The 20,874-nt window shown below is 41.2% G+C and overlaps 2 protein-coding genes across 13 annotated transcripts in view; one reads left to right on the top strand and one right to left on the bottom strand.

The window, feature by feature from the left end:
* PEAK1 (pseudopodium enriched atypical kinase 1) overlaps positions 1 to 7,673 on the bottom strand; it is a 143,352-nt gene extending 135,679 nt beyond the window's left edge. For 7 of the 8 annotated variants that reach the window (XM_075505695.1, XM_075505696.1, XM_075505691.1 and 4 more), the window contains exon 1: positions 7,475 to 7,666. The gene's annotated coding sequence lies outside the window, so the exon portion shown is untranslated. Of the gene's footprint in view, positions 1 to 7,474 lie in introns of all 8 variants that reach the window. The other variant, XM_075505701.1, reaches the window with a different exon arrangement.
* A 189-nt stretch (positions 7,674 to 7,862) lies between these two features.
* The window catches only part of HMG20A (high mobility group 20A), a 45,138-nt gene continuing 32,126 nt past the window's right edge, over positions 7,863 to 20,874 (top strand). For 2 of the 5 annotated variants that reach the window (XM_075505707.1, XM_075505702.1), the window contains exons 1-2: positions 8,132 to 8,260; positions 10,581 to 10,699. The gene's annotated coding sequence lies outside the window, so the exon portion shown is untranslated. The other 3 variants (XM_075505704.1, XM_075505706.1, XM_075505705.1) reach the window with 3 other exon arrangements.

Below are 20,874 nucleotides of genomic sequence, written 5' to 3'. Positions count from 1 at the left end.
AAATGACAGGCTTGTAAAAAAAAAAGGGGGGGGGAGAACTGGGCTTTTTTTTAAACACACCACTTCGTGCTATTTACAATATTATGCAATCTAGTACAATTTGCAATACTGTATTTAAAGAATGTATTTACTGAATACCATACTGATGCAAAACAATCAAACACTTCCCACATTCCAACAAGCAGAAAAACAGAGATAATTACACAGAACACAGGAGAACTCACCATGACTAAAGCTCCAGTGCAGCTGAGGAATCTCAGTCTAACCACTTTGCAATCTCACCTTAAACCTGCAAAGCTGTCGCAGGAGGTTTTTCATGGCAACTGTTACTAACAGTATCTCTCTATCAACTGCTAAAAACAGGTACTTTATATACCAGAGTGCAACATTCCTTCTGATGTACCAGTTTCTGAACAACTCTCCTAAAACAGCCATCCTTGGAAGAGATTCGCTCCCACTCTAAGAAGATAAGTCGGTTAACTTGTAAGGAACCATGAACCAGCACCCTACCTGCCAACAGGTTCATGGAACAAGATGCCAATTATGATACTGCAGCCAGAACCAATACAGATTACAGAGTAAACGAAATGTACTTTAAGCTCTGCTTGTACTGACATTTTCGCTAACAGGAATACTGCCTTTGCTGTACAAGAAATACTTACTAGGCAAAATTCATAAGCACAGAGCACTTCAAGCTTCAGCAACCTTTGTCCTAACATGCCTTCATTTTCTGCACTTCCCAAGCAATCTTTTCTAGCCAGAGATAGCGACCTTTAAATATGAGTTTGCCTCATTTTAAGAAGACCTGCCATAATATTTTTTGCATTTTGCTGTTACAATTGAAAGATACATTACTGACAGCTTCATTAGCAGGAGCACAGGTTTGAGACTTTCTTGCTAATAATCTGATATTGCAGCCCTTTAAACAACCAAATTTTGAAAAAAACCCCCACATTATGAAAACACAATTTTACAGGTATAAAGGTCTAAAATAGTCAGCATTTATGCCTTGGATGTATATTTAACACGAAGTTTAGCAAGTTGTTCCACTGGCTACAACAGCAGATCAAAGCATATGTAACTGATCATATTGAGAGTTTTCAGGTGCCCCACATTCACACGTGCCCCACATTCACATGCCCCCCTATGCTTTGCATCTTTACTATGAGCTATCTTCCTGCTTCTAAAAACTGAGAACGTCTACAGTTTACAGTACAAAAGTCATTAAATAAACTATCTTCTCCAAGGATCATTCCAAGCAGTAAGAGTCACACTCCTTAACCATATAGTTACAGACTTAAAGCCTGAGACTGGAGAACATTGTGCAACCTGTTTTTAAGCAAAACTACCCAATCTAGATGAGGGAGGCAGAGAAAGACAATTAGGAAGGCTTAAAGCAAATGGAAAAACAATTACACAATATGACTTACTCCTCCATGGAAAACTCCTATACTAATATTTATTCTCTCTGAGCTTGTATATATTTGCATTAAACCTCAAAGTTTATTAAAGCAACATTGATGTAATTCTGAGCCTTTACAGAGAGAATCAGTGATTTTGATGGGGTTCCAAACAGGCTCAGGGGTTACTCTGCAGAAGACAGTTAGGGGCTGATAGAAGGTACAGAGAAAGGCAAAACTTGCCTCGGAAACAAAAGCGCTAAAAGACCAATAGTAACACAAGGACAGTTTCAACTCAAGAGCTATAGGATTTTTAAGTGTCTCTTACTGTCAGACATGCATGTTTTTGAATTTACTGGCCAATCTGAGAGGGCGATTATAATATTTTTCCTTTTTAAAAATTGTTCTTCCTCTTGCCACATTAAAAAAGCCCACAGAAAGGACACCAACAAGTATAAAAGCAAAACAATGATACTCACTAAGAGGCTATTTGGCAGCTGAGACAACAGCAAGAGCATCTGTGATATGTACAGAGACTTACAGTAAGAGGGAATATACATGAAGTCAATGCAGAAGGATGTCTGTATTTGTTCATAGCGTACATTTCAATGTCTTTTAAATGTGTATGAAGGTTATTCTGACAGGAAGAGCCTCAGAGCTGGAAGACTGGATATAAATATATACATGCAGAATTTACACCTTTTGTATTATATGCTGTCTTCCTTCTTTGGTGAGCTTTGTAGAGAGGCCTGTATAAATACAGGCACCTATCCAAGAAAGAACATTTTAGGATTGAGATTGGCACTTATTTAATGGTTTTACAAAAACATTTAAGGTCAAACTGTGAATGTATCACTATGTTTCTTATAGAACCTCTATCAAATAAGATAATAATGCAAATCCGCTTAAACACCAATAAGGTTCCACTTGGCAAATTATGTGCTAGTAGCAATGTTTTCTGAAATAGCACTAACTTTATGAAGTCAGTGATCTTACTTTTTAGCACCACACTGAACTGGTGTCTCAGACAAGATGTTACTAAAACAAGTATTGCTAGAAGCCTACAATGTTTAGCCTGGCATGGGTTTTATCCATTTGTTTACTGTGATTTCAAAAACTTCACAAAGAATGTCTCCTGCAGTCAACAGTGACTGCATTAAGATGGTTAAGCATTTTTCAGCATTTATGTTTAAGTGCATGTAAGGTTTTTAAACTGAAATATTACTTTTAAGTAAAATGTGGGATAAAGCCTACAAATGGGAAGATTTAAAAATGTCTTTCCCAGGTAACATTTATAATTTTTTGTACTTTAAAAGGATAAAATCATTCCCCACCCCCCCATGGTGAGCATTTCATGTGGAAATTAAACATCCCCTGCTCTAAAAGCTGGCAACTAAGAAAAAGACTCCAAAGCAGGAAAAATCATGAATTCTGAAGGCATTTTGAGGTACAGATAGCAAATGAATGCTGTTAAACATTTTTTACACCCCATATTTACACATCTTTGAAGTGTAAACATAACTATTTGGTGATCAAAGTGCAGATGTTCAATAAACATAATTGTAATCTTTGTTGCTGCTACTATAATTCATGCAAAAGCACCTCAGTTAAGGCCGGGCCCATACATGACAGGCATGAGCAGCGAGCCTGCAAAGGGATCTACTATTTGGAGATTTTTCCAAGTACTTACACAAAAAGTCAGGATTAAAATTTTCCCCCAAATCAAACACTTTTAAAAAAATCAGTTACAGATTGATTACAAAATAGTTCTCCAAGTGGTGCATTTTAAAACTCATTTTGCACATCCTGCACAGGGATGTGCAAAATGTGATTACAGGGAAGAGAGAAATGGTGAAGTAGGCTCCAGAGGGGTTTGAAATTCTGTTGTCCTTGGTGTCATCTGAACAGACACCCAAAAACATTTGCAGTAAAGCTGTTTTGTTACTCAATGTTTGAAAAGCTAACATGGTAAGTTTTGTAATAGTCAATGGAGTCCCATAAGAAACTCAATTTAAAGAATGTGACCTCAGAGCTAACCCACTGTGTAGTTTTCCTCTATCCATCATCAACAATCAGGCAATCTCAAATCAACTCAGTCCACTTAAAGGGATATGGGAAAAGAAATTGCTCTAGTGACTCAGCCCCTTATCTATATTAGGAAAAAGGAAGACTGAAAATTTCTTGCATGGTTGATAATTTCTGCTTATGATTTGAAAAACCCCGAAGGAAACACACAGCCTATGATACTAAACCACAATTTATTGAAATTGCAGCTCAAATATCAGACAACTAATTAGAACCGTTACCAAGTAAAAACAAGTGATTTATCCTTGTCACTAACACTTCAGAAATACTAAAGTGCTCTCATTCTTCTCAGTGTATACTGTTTACTTGTTCTACTTCACCCTGCTTTAAAATAGTGAAAGTCTTCTTCCAGTTTGCAGTCTGTATTTTTCCACTCTAAATTTAAAACTGTATGGTAATGGAAATTCTACATTATTGTGCGGATACACATGAAACAATCAAAGTATATCAGTCTCAGGCCAATGTAAATCCCATTGCAATGCTTAGTCCTTAAACAGTCATCACGTGTGGGAGCACAGAAGGGTGGGAGAACTGGTAACACCAACAAAAACTCTACAGAAAATGTCTCTGTATCATTCTATCACAGGTAATGCAATCACAGAAAGCGGCACCATGTTACATCAACCCTTTCTGGTATTAGGATGGAGAGAAGCCTCTTTCCCTTGGCTGTGGACTGGGGCCACGCATCTCCTCCTCCAAAATCCATGTTACTTTACATACATATAGAGTGGATTTTGCATCACTGGTGATTTTTGGCTGCCACTAACAGGTAGTAAACACTACATATGGCTTGAAAATAACTTGACATTATTGCTTTGAACTTTGCTTCAACTAATAAACAAAAACACGTTTTATAGATTGTGATTTTTGTATCATAAGTAGGTTAAAAACATCTGGAGTTATCACATATTAATAGAAGAAAGAGAAGTTTTATTTTCAGTTTCCCCTGTCAGGTGTTTTCTTTACTATCTCTTTTCACATCACATGTACTCACAATGTTCGCATTACCAGTGCTTTTCACAAGTGCAACACTAGCTTCTCATTATACCCACGTCATTTGCATTTCGATATTCTGCCCATACCCGAATGTCAGCTATGACACACTGACTACACGGGAGGGAGCAGCTCGGCAGGATTCCTCGGGAGCAGCAGCAGCACAGGAAGTGGGAACAGTGTGGAAGCTGGCAGGAGACAGACCTCATCTCTGATCCATACCTAGAATTCCCCAATTTAGACTTTTTTGGCTCTCTTTTCAAGGGCTGTGGAAAAGAGGGTCTAACAGCCATACATACAAAAAAAGAGAAAGGACTATTGAGTTAACACCACCTGAAATCCAATCTCATCAGAAAGCAACTAGAACAAGAAAAGCAGTGACAAGGAGTAAAGCAGCAGATCCCTTCAGAGGAAAGGGGAAAGAAAACATGGACAACTAGCAGGGATGGGAGGGTCTAATTCTAAGCTGGGATGAGGGGCAGCTCTAGGAAAAAGGGAAACCTAAGAGCAAAGACTAAGCAGGAAATAGGAAAAGGAAAGTAGAGACATAGGAGTGTAAATTCACCAACAAGGTAGGGAAAACATGTTACAACTTGTTAACTTACAGTAAGCTTTGCACATACATATTTTTCCTAGCACAATACAGAAGGTTAGCAGTGATTACCAATGTCTATGACCCTAATCAACAACTTAAAATAGTTATCTTAATATTTTACTATCCTGTTTAGGCAAGAAAACATTTAGGAGCCATTTAGCCAAATAGCATCCCCCTCTTATTTTTCTTTAAATGCCTCATTCCAACCGATTCCTTTATTTGGAAAGTAAATATAAAAGAATAAAAATTTTGGTAAATATGGTTGCAAGTAGATTTTCTAAAGAGATGAAAAGTCAGAAACACAAATTACCTAATAAGCTGAAATGGTATTTTGCCTCTTCACTCTCTCTTTCACTGAAGCAACTGTAAGACTTACTGATACATAGGGAATGCTGTTGTTTCAAAATAACCATATATTCATTTACATGGATAATGTATGTTCTAAAAAAGAAGGAAATGCAAGCATTGCGTCCATGAGTGAAGCTTGCTCTCTTATCAATTGCTTGTTTCCACACACGTGCAGCTGGGTGAAAGTGCCTACTGGCACAAAGGCCAGGCAGGAAAGCCTGCTGGCTCCTCACTCTACAGCTGGTACCTCCTGCCCAGGCTCAGGAATCACACCCTACCTGCCACTGCTGTTCGGGAGAGGAAGAGGTATTCGAGCCAAACAGAACAATCCAAGAAAGTAATTTCAGAAGTCTGTGAATTAAGTTATCTACGTGAGATATCTTAACAATAAGGTAAATCCATCATGAAATTAATACATAAGATTAACCATGGAAAGTTACTAACGGAAAAATTGGTAATTCACTTCTTGCATACTTCTACATTTTAGAGAACAAAATGAGGTTTTCCTGAAAACACACTGAGGCAGCAGCTCTGCCAGGAAGATGCTTCATCTGGATAAGTCATCTTACCTACTTTACAGACAAAACCTTTTAAGCCAGTGTAAAACTAGATTAAGAGCTCTAACTAGTCAAAACGACCAAATAAAATATCCACAAGTATTTCCTGCTCTGCTACACCACTGGAATCAAACTGTCTAGATGAGATTGTAAGTCAAACAAAAGTCACATTGAATTAAATGCATCTAATTTGTAATAAAGGTAGTTGTTCAGCTGGCAATTTTATACAAGTTTAAGTAAACTTTCTAACTATAGAACCTAATTATTGGAATTCCATAAAGTCTTGGCTCCTAAAATAACTGTGAGTTCTTTCCTTCCTGCCCATATATCTTGCGTATTATTTTTTCCCCAAATATCTGAGAATTAAGTGCTTTAGCAGACACTGGACAGCCTTTAAGCCACGACGAGTAAGGGGAAAAACTTTGGAGGCCCTTATGAAGTGATTAAAGAAGAATGAAAGTCAAGCTCTACCAAATAAAACACCGAAGACCAAAAGTAAACAGAAATTATGTTCTCTGAGAGTGAACCCCTATTAAATTCGAGGTCAGAGATCCACCAGGCAATGCTCCTCCTCCTCATGCTCACCTAGGAGCAGCCTGGCCATTCTGTGTTACAGACATCAGCTGCCTTATGAGTACCTAGCCACTGCAATGTATTTACATCGTTTCACTTGCTGTCCCAACGCAAATCCCAGTCTTTCCAGTCTAGTCTCAACTTCACCCGCAATAAAAACAGGCAAACAGACGGACCCACCTAAAAGTCCAAAATAACCTTCAAGAGAAAAGGAAGCACCGAAAGCCTGAAAGGAGGACGGAACGTAGCTACACACGTATACGCTAACACGCAAAGCCTTTTATGCCAGGAATACACAGTAATAACAGAGCCCCGATAGGGACCGCATCCACCTGGCACCTACAGCGGCTTTATCGTCGTTAAATTCCTAGAAGGTGTCAGCTCCGAAGCCGCCCAGCGCTCCCCAGCAGGCTCAGGCACAATATATTTAGCGCAGGATCACGTCGCAAAACTTCCAGCCGAGGTGTAGGCAGAAGAAAGCGCCCTTTGCCGCCGCGGACCCCGGGGGCTGTCGGCGGCGACCCGGCGGCCCAGCACCGCGGCTGGGGGCGAGGGCGCCGCACGGCCCCGCGGGGGCCCCGGGGCGGGCTGCCGGCGCCAGCCGGACCCCCGGGCGCAGTAACGACCAGCACCGCCCACTGGGGCCGCGGCAGGCTGGGGCGGGGAGGGCGCCGGCAGGATCCCCTCAGGAGGAGCGGGCAGGCGGCGGCTGCGCCCGGCCGCTCCCCTCACGCCCCGCCGAGCCGCGCCGGGGCCCCTTCTCACTCCCCCCGCCCGGGGCCTCGCTGAGGAAACCCGAGCCGGCGGCGCGGGCAGGGCACGAGCAGGCGCGAGGCCACCGCCGCCACCACCTCCCAGCCTCCCCTCGCAGCGAGGGGGGCCGCCAGCCCCCTCCCGCCCCGGGCTCGGACCGGCCCCCTCACCTGGCAGGGGCTCCCCGGCCCCGCGGCGCCTCCCGCGGGCGGGCGGGCGGGCGGCGAAGGGGAGGCGGCGGCTGCGCCGAGGAGGCTTCGTCAGGGCCGGCTCCCGCAGCCGCCGGGCCCCGGAGAGGAACCGACTCCCGGGACGGGGCTGCGACCGCCGCGCCCGCGCGCAACAACTAACTCCGGGCGCCGCCGGCCGCGGCCCGGCCCCGCCCCCCCGCGCCCCGCCCCCCGCGCGCGCGCCAGGGGAGGGGGCAACCCCCTCGCCCGCGAGGCCGCGCAGCGAGGCCGTCCATTGGCTGCGGAGCAGCGAGGGGGCGCGGCGCCGCCGCGGGTGGTGCGAGGCCCGCTGGCGGCCGGAGGAGCCGCCGCGAGGTGGGCGGGGCTGGCACGGGAAGACTACAACTCGCAGCGTGCCTCGCGCTCGGCGCGCCGCCCGGCCCTTTAAAAGCGCTTCGTGTGTCTGCGCGCGCAGAGGGTAGTGTGCTTCCGCCCGCGCAGAGAAAGTAGTCCCGGTGTGTTGTTTGAACTCCTGCGCTGGGCTGCTGGGCGTGGGGGGGGAGGGGGTGGCAGGTGCTCCCGGCCCGGCTTTATCCCGATGGGTTCCTCCGGGGGAGGTGAGAGGGCCGCGCTGAGGCGGGAGGCTGGGGCGGAGAGATCCGAGCGGGCCGGGGGAGCGGTAAGGCGGCCGTGCGCGTGAAGGGGGCGGCAGCGGCTGCGCGGGCTGAGGGGAGCGAGCTCCACCAGGTGACCCCTCGGCCCGGCGGGAGAGCCGCCCTCCGGCAGGTCAGTAGGGAGGGCCGCGGCCGCAGGCCCGTCTCCTCTCCCCCTCTCCTTGCCCAGGGCGGGGAAAGGGGGTCGGCGGGCGCCCCGCTCCCGCCGCGGTGGGCGGCGGGGAGCGGTCCCCCTCGCGGCGCTGCCGGCGGCCCGGGGCTGGCCTTCCCTAGCCACCAGGCCTGGCAGGTTTCGCTGCCGGCCTCTCGCCGTCCCCGCGCCCCGAGCTTGCCGGCGGGCTGCCTGTTTGCTGTGGCCCGCCGGTGAGGGGGCAGGGGAGATCCGCCAGACCTCGCGCTGGGTGAGGGGGAAGAGCTGGGTGAGGGTCTAGGCACTTGGCTGTCTGTGTTCTTCCTTATGACCCTCATCTCTTCCCTCGGCTCCCGCAAAGCGGTAAGAGATAATAATATTTGATGGCCCCTTAATTCTATTTATTTCTTGTTTCGGTATGTCCCCATTCGGGTTATTGTTCCCTTGTCAAGCAGGTCATTTATCATAGTATCGTTTTTCGATATTTCTTTCCAATAATAGGTTTTCACGCTCAATTGCTTGTTCTTGGGGAACTTAAGTTTCTTATCATTGAGGTGGCGAAAAAAGCCCCAATCCTAGAACTGAAAACACTGGAGCCACGTGCCTTGTGAGGCGCCATTCATTCAAGTCCCCTGAAATACCAGCACTAGTGTGAAACTGGCCTGGTCCTCACTGCCTGGATCAAAGTGAAACTGATTAGTATTGTTACGGTGTTGGACCTTTGAAGAGAGCTAGGAGTAGATGTGGAGCTGGCTGTTGGAGATACTCTAAGGGAAGAACCCCAAAATCATCTTGTGAGTGAGAAAGATTTGCATATCTTAGTGTTAACTTAGTGGCATCTAGGAAAATGAGGGAAGGCAGGACAAATATAAATCCTCTTTTTTACTCAGTAGAAGAAAGGAAAATCTTGTTCACAGAGAAAGGGAGCTTCTGCTTTCTAGAGAACTGGCCTCCTATTTTTTTGGCTGCACATGCCTATCAGTAAAAAAAACTTTTTTGCATGCACCCCCAATATATGTATATTTATTGATTTATCAGTTATATACAGGTACTACTGTACTGATATATATATTATAAAACATACTCAAAAATAGAAATTAAGAAAGGATAAGATAAAGGTGAAACAAACACAATTTAAAAATATTATTTATTAATGTTACAAAAAATGTTTTCTTCCCACACCTCAGTGGATTGTCTTGCATGTATGGCCCACTTTAGAGACCACTGTTCTAGAGCACTTAGGTTTCAAAATTGGTTAGGACTACTCTTTTCTAAGCAAATAGAAGCTGGGTGTCATGTCAGTGCTAGTGCCACTGCAGGGGAAACTTTTTCGTTGGTTTACAGTTAATGCCTTTTTAAGCAGGTAAAGTCTTGTTCAAGCTTTGAAAACATCATTCTGTCCTGTGGAAAGTAAGTTGTGTAGGTGGACTAAGCTTGGCTAAGGCTGTGTAGTGACAGAACTGGGCACAAGAATTTGGGGGAACCGTGCTCGAGCAAGTTTATGTATGTTATTCTAAAGTGATCATTCTTAATTTCATAAGAATATAAACACAACCAGCTGTTGAAAACAAAGAATTTATTTTAATGATCTGTGGGGGTTTGTGTTGTGTGTTTTTTTTTTTTTTTTTTTTTTAAATCCAGGCCGTATGTGTACGGACACAAACTATCTGGTATTTAAAGATATTAGTGAAATGCTGTTTTATCTTTTTTGTTTTCTCGCACACCTTATGTGCTTGTTAGAAGGGATGAGATGCGCTGCATTTCTAGAACTATACCAATTGCTGGCAAATACTGTAACTTTAGAGTCCAGGAAATTGAGAGAAAATGATTAAATTTTTTTTTCTGTCCCTAGAAATCTGTCATGTCTTGAAATAGAAGTTGAGATTACTAATTCTAAGGAGAACTAGGCTTAGAAATGGTGGCTAAAACAGAGTATTCAGGTTAGCCTTAAATTTATTAAGTTAGCTTTTGTATAGGGTACTAGCAGTTTTCAAAATAGAAAAACTGAAGATTGTGTGATCTAACCCCATTGCCTTGATGGTAAATTGAATATTTTTTTCCTTTGGTTGCTCATGGTGAGGCACATAGAGGGTAACGTGACAGGTACACCATTTATGGCTCAGAAAAGGGAAAAGAAAATCATGTTTCTTACAGGGATGTTTCTTATGTACCTGAGAATAGGGTTCAATTCCTCTATGTGTACCTGACTGTTTGGAGGTGACTATAACAAATTCTAGTACTTTGCAATAAAGCAACCAAGAGGAGAGAGATTCTTACTGTCTTCCATCTTCTGTTCTTGCAGGACATCTTCCCTCAACAAGCCCAGGCTTTCTGTGTCTGATGGCCAGGGACTGCACTGAGAACTGAGAAGACGTGCTAATTTCCCCAGTGCTCCTAGACTTCTGAATGAAAGCAGTGACGGTGAGCTCTGTTTTTGCTTTGTACTCACATCACAGTTATTCTTAGTATCAGAGCACAGGAATCAAGAAAATTGTGAACTAATGTGTTCAAGTTAACTTTGTAAACTTTATTTATCAGTGCTCTGTTCACAATGTGTTTAAATAAAGGGTCACTTAGTATCAAGGTGTGCCCAGTTAGCAAGGTATACCTTCTCACCTGCCAAAGCAAGCTCAGCCTTCCATAGTAAGTGCTTCTCTTTGATTAAATAAGGTTTGTCTTAGGCCCAGTTCTTGGATGAGATTTTTTTCAAGCTTACCACTGACTGGGACAAAGGTTGCAGGCAAATTTAGAGCATGTTTCACTAAGACAAGCTGGTATAGGTTTCTGAATTCTTGCTGTACCTCATGCCCTCCTCAGGCTGTGGTTGAAAAACTTAAGTACTCCCACTCACCGTTACTGAAGTGCACACAGAGCTGTGCTGATTTTTTTGAGTATTGTGGCATGTGCTGTGAGAAACGGTTAGAGCAGAGGTGAAGAGGCTGCACTTAGAATAATGGGGATACTCTTCTGATAATGATCTGTGAGAGAGAAGGGTAGCTCAAGGGAACATGCATGTACTTTTTCGAGGACAGTAGGTGAATGAATAAAAGTTTTTTCTTTTTTTGGTTTTGCTAGTTGTTCATGTAACCTAATAAAATACCCTTTCTATCTATAATTTGATTGGCTTTGGAGAGCTCCCAAAACTGTGTTGCTTTCTGCATTCCTTTAAGCTTTTTTATTTTTTTACTTCCATGATTTCCCTTACAAAGAGAGGGGGAATATTTCTTGCATTCATGGGAACTGTTAAACTTCAGTTCTTTTTAACAGATAAAGAGGGATGTATAAAAACACTTCAACACTAAGTGTTCACTAGGTATGAATTTATTAAGAACAGTTTGTTTTCAGAAACCACTATTATTTTCCCCAGTGGATTTGCTCATGAAAGCAGCTACAGCTAGCTGGTGTCTATTTGAAATATACAGTGCAAGTGGTAACTAAAACTTTTATTAGTAATGTAGGTCAGCCTCCAGTGGCAAGATCTGCAATGTTGGCCATGTTGTATTATTGTCTGACTACAGAACTGGCTTGTTCCTTTACCAGTGGCGTCAGCAGCGCAGCCATTAGCTCAGATGGCAGCCATTAGTTTTTACTATGTGTAGTCTGATACCAGTCTTTGAGTTTTGAGGGCAAAACAACTGGATATGAGTTTGTACATGCACTGCCAGTGTTACTCATAGTGGGGTAGGTCAGGTGGTAATCAATTTAAAACAGACTAGCCTTGTAATAATCTCTTCTATGATGGGATTGTTGGGATGTATCTGTTAAAGCTTTCTGTATACAAGCTTTTTGTATTTAAGAATTAACCCTCCCACAGAGGATTAATTCTTATTGAAGGAATAACTTGCATTGTTCATACCTATGTATTAGTGACAGACTGAGACTGACATTCTGTTTCTGAAGGGCTACTTGATAACAGTTTGATAAGGACAGCTTTTGGTGAATTGCAGCTAGAGCTAGTTTTGAATGACTGTTTATCTGGGAGAAATCTTCATCCTGTGTTACAGGGGAACAAAACCAATTACAGTGGAATAACTGAATACTTCTAAGTTCTAAATTTATTAGGAAATCTTCCTTGTTCCCTTGACCTTAATCTCACAAATGCTGATGCACTTTGAAGAAAACTTGTCTTTCAGAAATGACATTAAGAACATTACTGGCTAGGTTTTTTTAGTAGTAAATATGTTAAATGGAAGCTGTGCTAAGTTGTCTTCAAAGAGGCTTATTAATGATTTTGATCCTAGAAACAAATGAATCCTAGTCTCCTTTGCAGGAGACTAGGGCAATAGCTGTCTTTGGCTGACTGATTTCAGTCTTTTGGACTGTACATCTTACATGGCATACAATGAATAAAAAAATAAGCCTTATACTTCACTGTTTCTGAAATTCTTATGACTTGGATTGTTCGTACTACTTCTTCACGTAAAAGGGAATCTAAAACTTTGGAATCTGTCTTTTGGGCATTATGGCTGGGATAAGTAATGAGGTGAGCAGCTGACACCCTTAGCCTGTAGTTCAAAAAATTGCGATAGCATGAAAATGGGAGGAGTTGCTTTAGTCAAAAGACTGAGTGGCATAAAGTTTTGTTACTGATCATAAAAATGTGTGAAGTACATAAGAGAATGAGGATAGTGAAAAGTGTTAGTTATTAATTGAATTCAAGAGACTTAAGACTGGCAGAATTTATTTCTGAATGCTTTTTCCTTTTTTTTTTTCTTCCGCTAACTAGTGCAGAACACAGAGGATTTCTTGGCAATTTAGTGAATTACCAGGGGAAGGTCTTACTTTTCATATTTGAACACAACAATAAACCAAAGATAAATTCGTAGCTTTAATTATACTGTGGCGTCTGAGGGATTGTTTGCAGCGAAAAGAAACTCTCAACAAAGTGTTCTTAGTTGCCCTTCAAAGTATTTGTCATCTACAGAACTTGCTAGGCCTTTAAGTAAGTGCTGGTATATATGATTTGTGCTTTCTGCTTGGGGGTGTAATTCTGAAAGACCTTGAGCCAGTGAATCTTTGCTGCTGTTGCCCTCTGATGCTAGTGCTCATGCATGTTTTTGGCAAACTGTTTCGAAGAGTGTATGAGTTGAAAACTTTTTTTTATCTAGCTGGTAAATTAGTTCAAGGACTCAGACAGTTGAAAACCAAACAGTCTGTATGAACACCAGTGTATGCATGGGGGAGGCGAGTGTGGCTGGTTGTGAAGAAGAGTGGGAATAATAAGATGGGGAAGTGGTAAGGCCCATGGTTTAACTGTAACATAAAACTGTATGATATCGAGGGGGTACTCAACCTTAGCTGCTCTGGATCTGTACTGATACAATAAACAGTTGCTGAAAGGCCAGTTCTGTTCCTTTTCTTTATCTTGATGCTTACCTGATTATGCAGCAGTTCGGGGGATGTTACTGTCAGGAGAGAGCATTGCTTTGCTTCCACTTTAGCCCCCTGAATCAGCTTGCTGCATTTGTGTGCATCACTTCTGGCTCAGGAGAAACAGACATGTGGTTTGTGGGAGCAATAGGACAATCCCCTTAGGTGCCACTATTTGTGATGTTAAGTTAAACTGCAGTGGGTTACTAGCTACTCAGATGGTGTAACTGTTACCTGGTTTGTCCCCTGGATGTGGTAGATGTCCCAGCAAGTGCAGGGAATGAGAGAGATTTGGGGATTTTTTAAAAAAACAAGCTTAATGGATGACTAAGGAAGATTTTTTTATTATTATTATTATGGTGGGACCTAAATATGTACAAAAGCTTGCAGTATGGTTGCTTGCTTTAGTTGGATGGGTTCTCAGACAGTCTTAACCAAATGGTGGTTAAAGCAGGTCTGACTTAGCTGTGGCTGTTCTGTAGTTCCTTATATTTCAGGTAAGTGGTATGACATTAATTAGTGTTTTCTGTGAATTTTTGTGTTTGTTGCTTAAGAAAGAAACAATTTGTTTCCTTGGAATTCCCTTGGCTGCTGTTTCAAAGCATTGGACATAAGATGGTGTGTTGTTTTCTAACTTTGGAGTACTGTTTGCTGAAAACTAGTAACTGACACAACATCACTAATGCAAATTAACTTGTTTTTGCAAGCATGGACCGTCTTTGTCATTTGTGTAAGAATAGGCTAAGTAATAATCTCAGGCTTATGACTCTGGAGCTATAATTATTTGTTGATCAGAGGTTGAATTTCTGATGTAATGGAATTTAGTGTCCCATACTAGTGTTCAAAATATGCTGTGCCTGACAATATATGGAAAGAGAAAGTGTCAGTCTCTGTAGTTGGAAAAGCAGTGGAGAGCTGTGGCAAAACAAGTTCTGGTAATAGTAGGAGACTATACAACGGAGATCAACACCAAGCAAAGTACTGAAAACAGTAAACTGTTAATCTTCTTTCACACTTTTAAATCTGGAGTTTGCTAACTTCACATTTCTGCCAAGAAGACTGGGGGGCGGGGAGGGAATGTTCCCACTACAGGGTAAATGGCACACAAAGGTAAGAGAGGAAAGCTTAGTGTACATTTTACTTTTAAGGGTATTGGGGTTTTTTTGGGTGTTTTTTGCTGGCATTCTAAACCTTTTCCCTTGGTGCAGTGCTCCTCTCATGTCTCACTTCTCCACAGCTTACTTTTAAGAATAAGTGTAATCTTCCTTGTTTGCATTTTCACCTGTCCAGCACATTGACAAAGACATCTTTGGATACCTAAAGGATGAAAAATTTAAGACTTGTTGTAGAAAGATACTCCATTTAAAGCTACCATATCTTCAAATACACAAGCATCTTGTTGGAATATCTAGTTAATCACAAATTGTATAGGATTTCTAGAGCAGATGAGCAAATCTTCAGAGTCTCCAAAAGTCCTGAACTATATAGGCATATTAGAATTCTCTTATTTCTCCTTCAGGATGAATAGGAATTCTCTTATTTCTCCTTCAGGATGAGAAGGATCAGTATTTCTCCTTCTTAATGAGTAGGTTTTACATTAGTTCTTGCTGCTTGGGTCTGAATGTTTGTGATTGTCTCAACAAGGGAGGGCTCTAAAACAGGCGCTGGAGGTTTGTGATTCAAAACAGAGTACCAAAGCAGTGATAAACTGGGAGAAATGTGGAAAATTTCATGGAGGCAGTGTAGCGTTAGAAGATATAATGTGCTTATTGTTTCCGTTGGAGTTTAAACTTTGCCAATGCAAAATCAAGTAATAACCACAGGAAAACTGTTCTTCACGTGTGCCTGGTTAGCAGTGTAGTTATGTAAAAAACATGGCATAGCAGGTTTTTTTCAGTCCTGACATCTAGTCAGTTACTATTGTAGGTAACCATACTAGAGTCCTTTGGAGCAGATTTCTGGCTCGAGGTGCATTTACTGCAGTATACTTTAGTTGGTATTGCACATGACTCATGCTGCTGATGAAATGAAATCAAGATAACCAATATTTGACTGAATTCCCACTGTTTCAATATGTGGGAAGCATGACAGAATAGACTTTAACTACTCTTCTGCTGAGTTTAATTAAGATGATAAAGTATATTTGCTGCAATTCATATACGATATGAAGAGCCAGTGTAGTAAGTATCCCTTGTTAGAACAAATGAATCAGAATTTGTGGAATTCAAGTTCTGTTTCCAGACTCATGGGAAAGAATCTCAGCTTTCATCAGGAGAATAAATGTTTAGCTTTAGATTTGAAAGAAAAAAAACCTGAGAATGTCAAGTCAGCTTATGAGATAATCCTAATTTTTTCTGGTAATCGTTTTTCCTCCCACTTATGACTATTTTGGGGCCCTCAGTTACTGGAATAGTTTCAAACGTTCTTCATTTCTGACACCACTAGAATTTTAGTGAGAGAGCTGAATCTCAGGCTATAGGGTTCTAGAAATGTAAGTTGCTAACTCTTGGCTGTGCTACTTGCATCCCTTTTTCTTCTGTCAGCTGCAACGCTTGTTGGATCCTTTGCTGAGCCATTTCATCCTTTAATCTGGCATAAACTGGTTTGACAAATGAACTAAAAGCTATTCTGTTTCTTTAGCATGCTGAAACACATGACGTGTCCAGTGAACAGAGGTGCCAGGCTGAAGATGATGCAATATGAGTAGTTAGTAGCTAAATAGGCTTAGGCTGCCATAGAACTGTAGCCTTAGGCAGTGGAGAGCTATTGTCTGCACCTTCTAGCACTTGACTTATCTTCATGCAAGCAGGTGACCTTTCTGAATGCTTCTCTTGATGTCATGCGAAAACTTTACAATGTGCTACCAGCAGAATGAGTCCAACAAGTTATCTTTGGTGATTGCAGTGATTCCAAACACTTAATTGAAATGTGGAAGCACAAATCTTTTTTTTTTTTTTTAAGCTCTGAGTGTAGGAAAAAGAAAGGCAGAAAAAAGCTTCTGAATCATATTAGTTTGTGATCCCTGGCTTTTTAAATGTCAGTTTAAAGTCACAAATAGTGCCTGATTCATCCTGCTCTGAAATTTGATGTCTTTGAACAAAATGGCATCAGTTTAAAACTTCTTGGTTACTTGGGGAGAGGTAATGTGACAACTGCTTTTTCAATAGTTGTGGTTTACTAACCTGGTTTAGCTTTTTGTTTTTAAAGACTGTGCTCAAGCAAACCAGACTTTATATTTGGTCACATTTAAACTAGTATACCTTGGGACAGGTATAGGCAGGGGAAGGCCTCCTTGGAAGCAGTGACATGAAGAGGTGACTGAAGAGTTGGAGGTGACTGGATAATCAAGCTTTTTAGCTTGATTTTCCAGGAACATTAGCATTTAGTTAAGCTCTGGGCAACTAAGCCTTAGGTATAAGAACAGATGAGTCTAACAGGCAAGGTAGTAATACATGTTGTCTTCTGCAGCTGGCACTTACTACAGCTACCTTTGGAATTCAGAAAGGGTTGCTAGCACACTGGAAAAAGATCAGAGTCCGAAAATTATTTAAAGGCATATTCAGTCCTAAAAATGAATGCAGGTGCTGCATTTGTTGAATTTCTTCAAAGGATACATTTATCAAATAACAACTTAATCAGAATTTATTGATATAGGTTCTTAGGTTATAGGGTCTAGCCTGCGAAAGCATAACAAAATCCAAGTGACTGCTACAATAGAAAGTTGTACAAATTTATTGTGTACGTAACTACCATGTAGGACAACTGATGGAGTGATGCGTCTGTTACTGTCAGTCTTTAAACCAAGACTGGGTAACCATCGTGTAGATTTGAATTCCCCTTTGTGTTTCTTTTTTTAACAGAGGGTAGGTGGCCGATGCTAGATGGGTCAGTCTGGGTGATCACAATCATCCCCTCTAGCCTGTGTATGTGGGTATACTGCAGCTTTACAGACAGGAAATAAGATTTTTTAGTTCTAGCCCAGGAAACTTTCTTGAAAGTACAAAAATCTTGCAAGTATTTGTATTAAACTAACAAAAGTGGTCTTTGTCTTGACATAAGATTCAATTTAATTGTTCATCTGTTTACATTTGGATGTAAAAAGCCATAGAATTAATAACTGCAAGTTAAATTTAGACTGTGTGACTTTACATGAATTGTTTTCAATGAGCAGTGATATGAAAATCATCCTAATATCAAAGACACTTTCCTTACTTGAGAAGCCTTTTCTGTTAATATTGTCTTAACCTTATAAAAACTTAAAATTCATAACAAGTATGAAAAAATGTGAACTTGTTATAGATGGCTTACTTGCATTTTCTCTATAGGAAAATACTTTAAAAGTTTAGGTTTCTTTTTTTTTAGGTAAGTTACTTCCCTAATTTTATTGCCAATTGTAAAAACATACATTCTGTCCCAATGCCATTTCAGCAAAGTGTTTCTCAAGGGAATTACAGAAAAGACATTTATCAGAAGGGTTTGCAAAGCATGCAGAAAATATCAGATTACAAGAAACTTTCCAACGTGTTCCTAAAGTCTATGTTCTTGCATTGCTGTTATGTGGAAGAGTATTGTAAGTATTGATATGCAAATAAGCACACACAAAGGGTTTAAATTTTTATCGTTAGGAAGAGTGGGAAGACAGGAGATTTCAAATGCATAGTAAAGGCTAGAAACTTTAAAAAAATCTAACTGCAGCTTTTATCTCAGTGTCAATATTAGAGACTTCTGGGAATTATGTTTAGAAAAATGTTTTTTCTTTATCGATGCACAATTCTTTATTCTCAAAACTGACGTCAGTAATGTTTGTCAGATAAGTGTCTATAATTGACTTTTTATGGAGACATTTAAATAATGCTATATGAATGTAGGAACTTACTGGTCTATAGCTCTTTTGCATGGTTGGGTTTTTTCCTTCCAGCTTGTGTGAATGTGGATCGGTGACTGACCAATAGAAGACTAGGCAAGTGATGAGGCAGGATGGTGATACGCACCCTTGCAATAATATGTTAACTGAAAGTTATCCTGAAAAAGGTATGCTAGTCTGTCATATGCAGATAAATTTTACTCAAATGAGTTGTCAGTTTACAATAGGAAATGTGTCTGTCATACCTCCATTTTTGAGGCTTGTAAGTGTCTTTGGTTCTGAACTTGTTTGGTAGCATCTCACTGCTGTGGATGTATTTGTATACCATTGTAATTAAAAATACAGAAATTTGAGCAATTGGAGGTTTTTGCAGATCAGAGAAACAAGTTTCCTGGCATTTGCTGTGGCTTTCTACTGCTAAATAACTTGGTGCTTAAAAGATAAATGAAATGCAAAGTAATCACCCCAAAGAAGCTAGACAGTACATCAGCAAAGCTGACAAGGAATTAGAATGGCAATTTATTTGAAGGAATAGAGAAGAAATGACAAATCAGTGAAATAGTTGACAGATCAGTTGCTTTTTGGATGTTGAACGTATGGGGGGGTTGCAAGTGTATTGTGTTAAATACTGCAGTGACAAACAATGATTGGTGACAACTGCCTTTGAGAAATTCAAAGACTATGGAAGGCTTGTTGAAACCCATAAGGAGGTGGTGCCATGTGGGAAGAAGGTGATGGAGTTGAAAGAAATTATATCGATGAGAGGATGCAGAGAGGTTGATAAGATCTAGTTTTTAAAGCCATAGTGAGAAATTAAGACATCAGGTGCCAGTTCTCATTGTAAAAATGAATTTGTCTCAAGTGATGTTGTCTCTGCAATCACTAGATGAAGCTAATGTGCTTCTAGCCTTCATTTTAGAATTAAATGACCACTCTGAGATTGCAGTATGGTCAAACAGCTAGCTGATTCTTGAAGGAATCAAGAGACCTGAATGTTCCCTGGGTTCTTTATTCCAGTGAGTTCTCTGGCAATTTTTTCACTTGTCTCTGCCTCTGACTTTTGTGACCTTTCTTTCATGCAGATGGATCTACCTTCAAACATAATAGCTCCCAGCCTCACTTGTGGCAGCAGTCACCCTTAAGTCTGAACTGCTGTACTTGTAGTAAGAAGGAAATATTTGGTTATTCAGGTAGGGCTTGCATATTGCTATGAAGGTGGTTGCATGCTACTAGTGGCATGAGTGTTAGTTTGTGAACCTTAATCTAGCTTTGGCACAGAATGTCTCTTCAATTTTTGATATAGTGGGCACTCCCATTTCTTTTGAGATTTTAAACTGCTATTGTCATGCAAATAATAGTATATCCTCTGTGAGGCTAAAAATGAGAACTTACATTTTGCTTGAGGAGCTTGATGTTACAGTATCTTTTTGGTCCCTCAGTTGTCTGTCCCTGTAATCTTGTGGAATTGTATGCAGTTCATTATGCTGTGTCCTCCACTTGAAGGACAGAATATATTGAACAAATGGACTAATTAGCAGAGTGGCAAGCACAGCAGCCCCAAACTAAGCTTTTCATTTGAAGAAAAGAAAAAAAACCTACTTAAAACTGCTACTGAATTAAACCTACTTGAAATCACTGAAAGTTGGGTTTGTGTAGTGAACCTAACATGTAACTCCTTTCTGAAATGACAGCTTGTCATTGTTTTTTACAATTTATTGAAATGGTTTGAATCGGGGTAAATACTGCTTGTTGTACTCAGAGTTGAGAGTAAATCTGAGCTTAATACAAAGAGTGAGGGAATCTTTTTGTGTAGGGGCAGTATGATATTGGAAGTCTAGCTCTAGCTTCAGTAATTGGAGAGAAGATCCTGGATTCCTTGCTAAGGTTGCTCTTGATGGATTTTTCTAATTAATAGATGAATAAAGTGAAAACTTTCCATCTCCGTTCTGGTGGTAGAGAGAAGAATTGTCTCTTTATTCTACTGTCCCTCAAGCTGTCAGGACTGGGAGAGGTGTTGTCTGATACTCCTCTTCTCTCTTCTTGTGGCCATTGTAAGGAATTTTTTCAACTGCTTTTATGTCCTGTCTTCTATTCATCACTGTCACTGTCCTGAGAATAAACAGCGCTTATTTCTTCAGCTGTCGGTAGCCTTCCTAACAAAAAAAAGCAGTGGGGATGTTTGCTGGTTTACTTCTGTGTTGGCCAGAAGCTTTGAGCTAGATGGTCTACCATCATAGTGTCTGCCATAAAGATGACCTTCACTTAGGTTTTGAGTAGGTGTTGGGACCAGATGACCTCCAGCAGTCCCTTCTAGTCTAAAGCAGTCTGTGAGTCATTAAATGTGAAGGATACAAGAGATGTG

The sequence above is a fragment of the Mycteria americana genome, chromosome 6, assembly GCF_035582795.1.
Source record: "Mycteria americana isolate JAX WOST 10 ecotype Jacksonville Zoo and Gardens chromosome 6, USCA_MyAme_1.0, whole genome shotgun sequence".
Taxonomy (NCBI): Eukaryota; Metazoa; Chordata; class Aves; order Ciconiiformes; family Ciconiidae; genus Mycteria; species Mycteria americana.
Note: the sequence above shows the minus strand (reverse complement) of the source record. Positions and strands in the feature narration are given on the sequence as shown.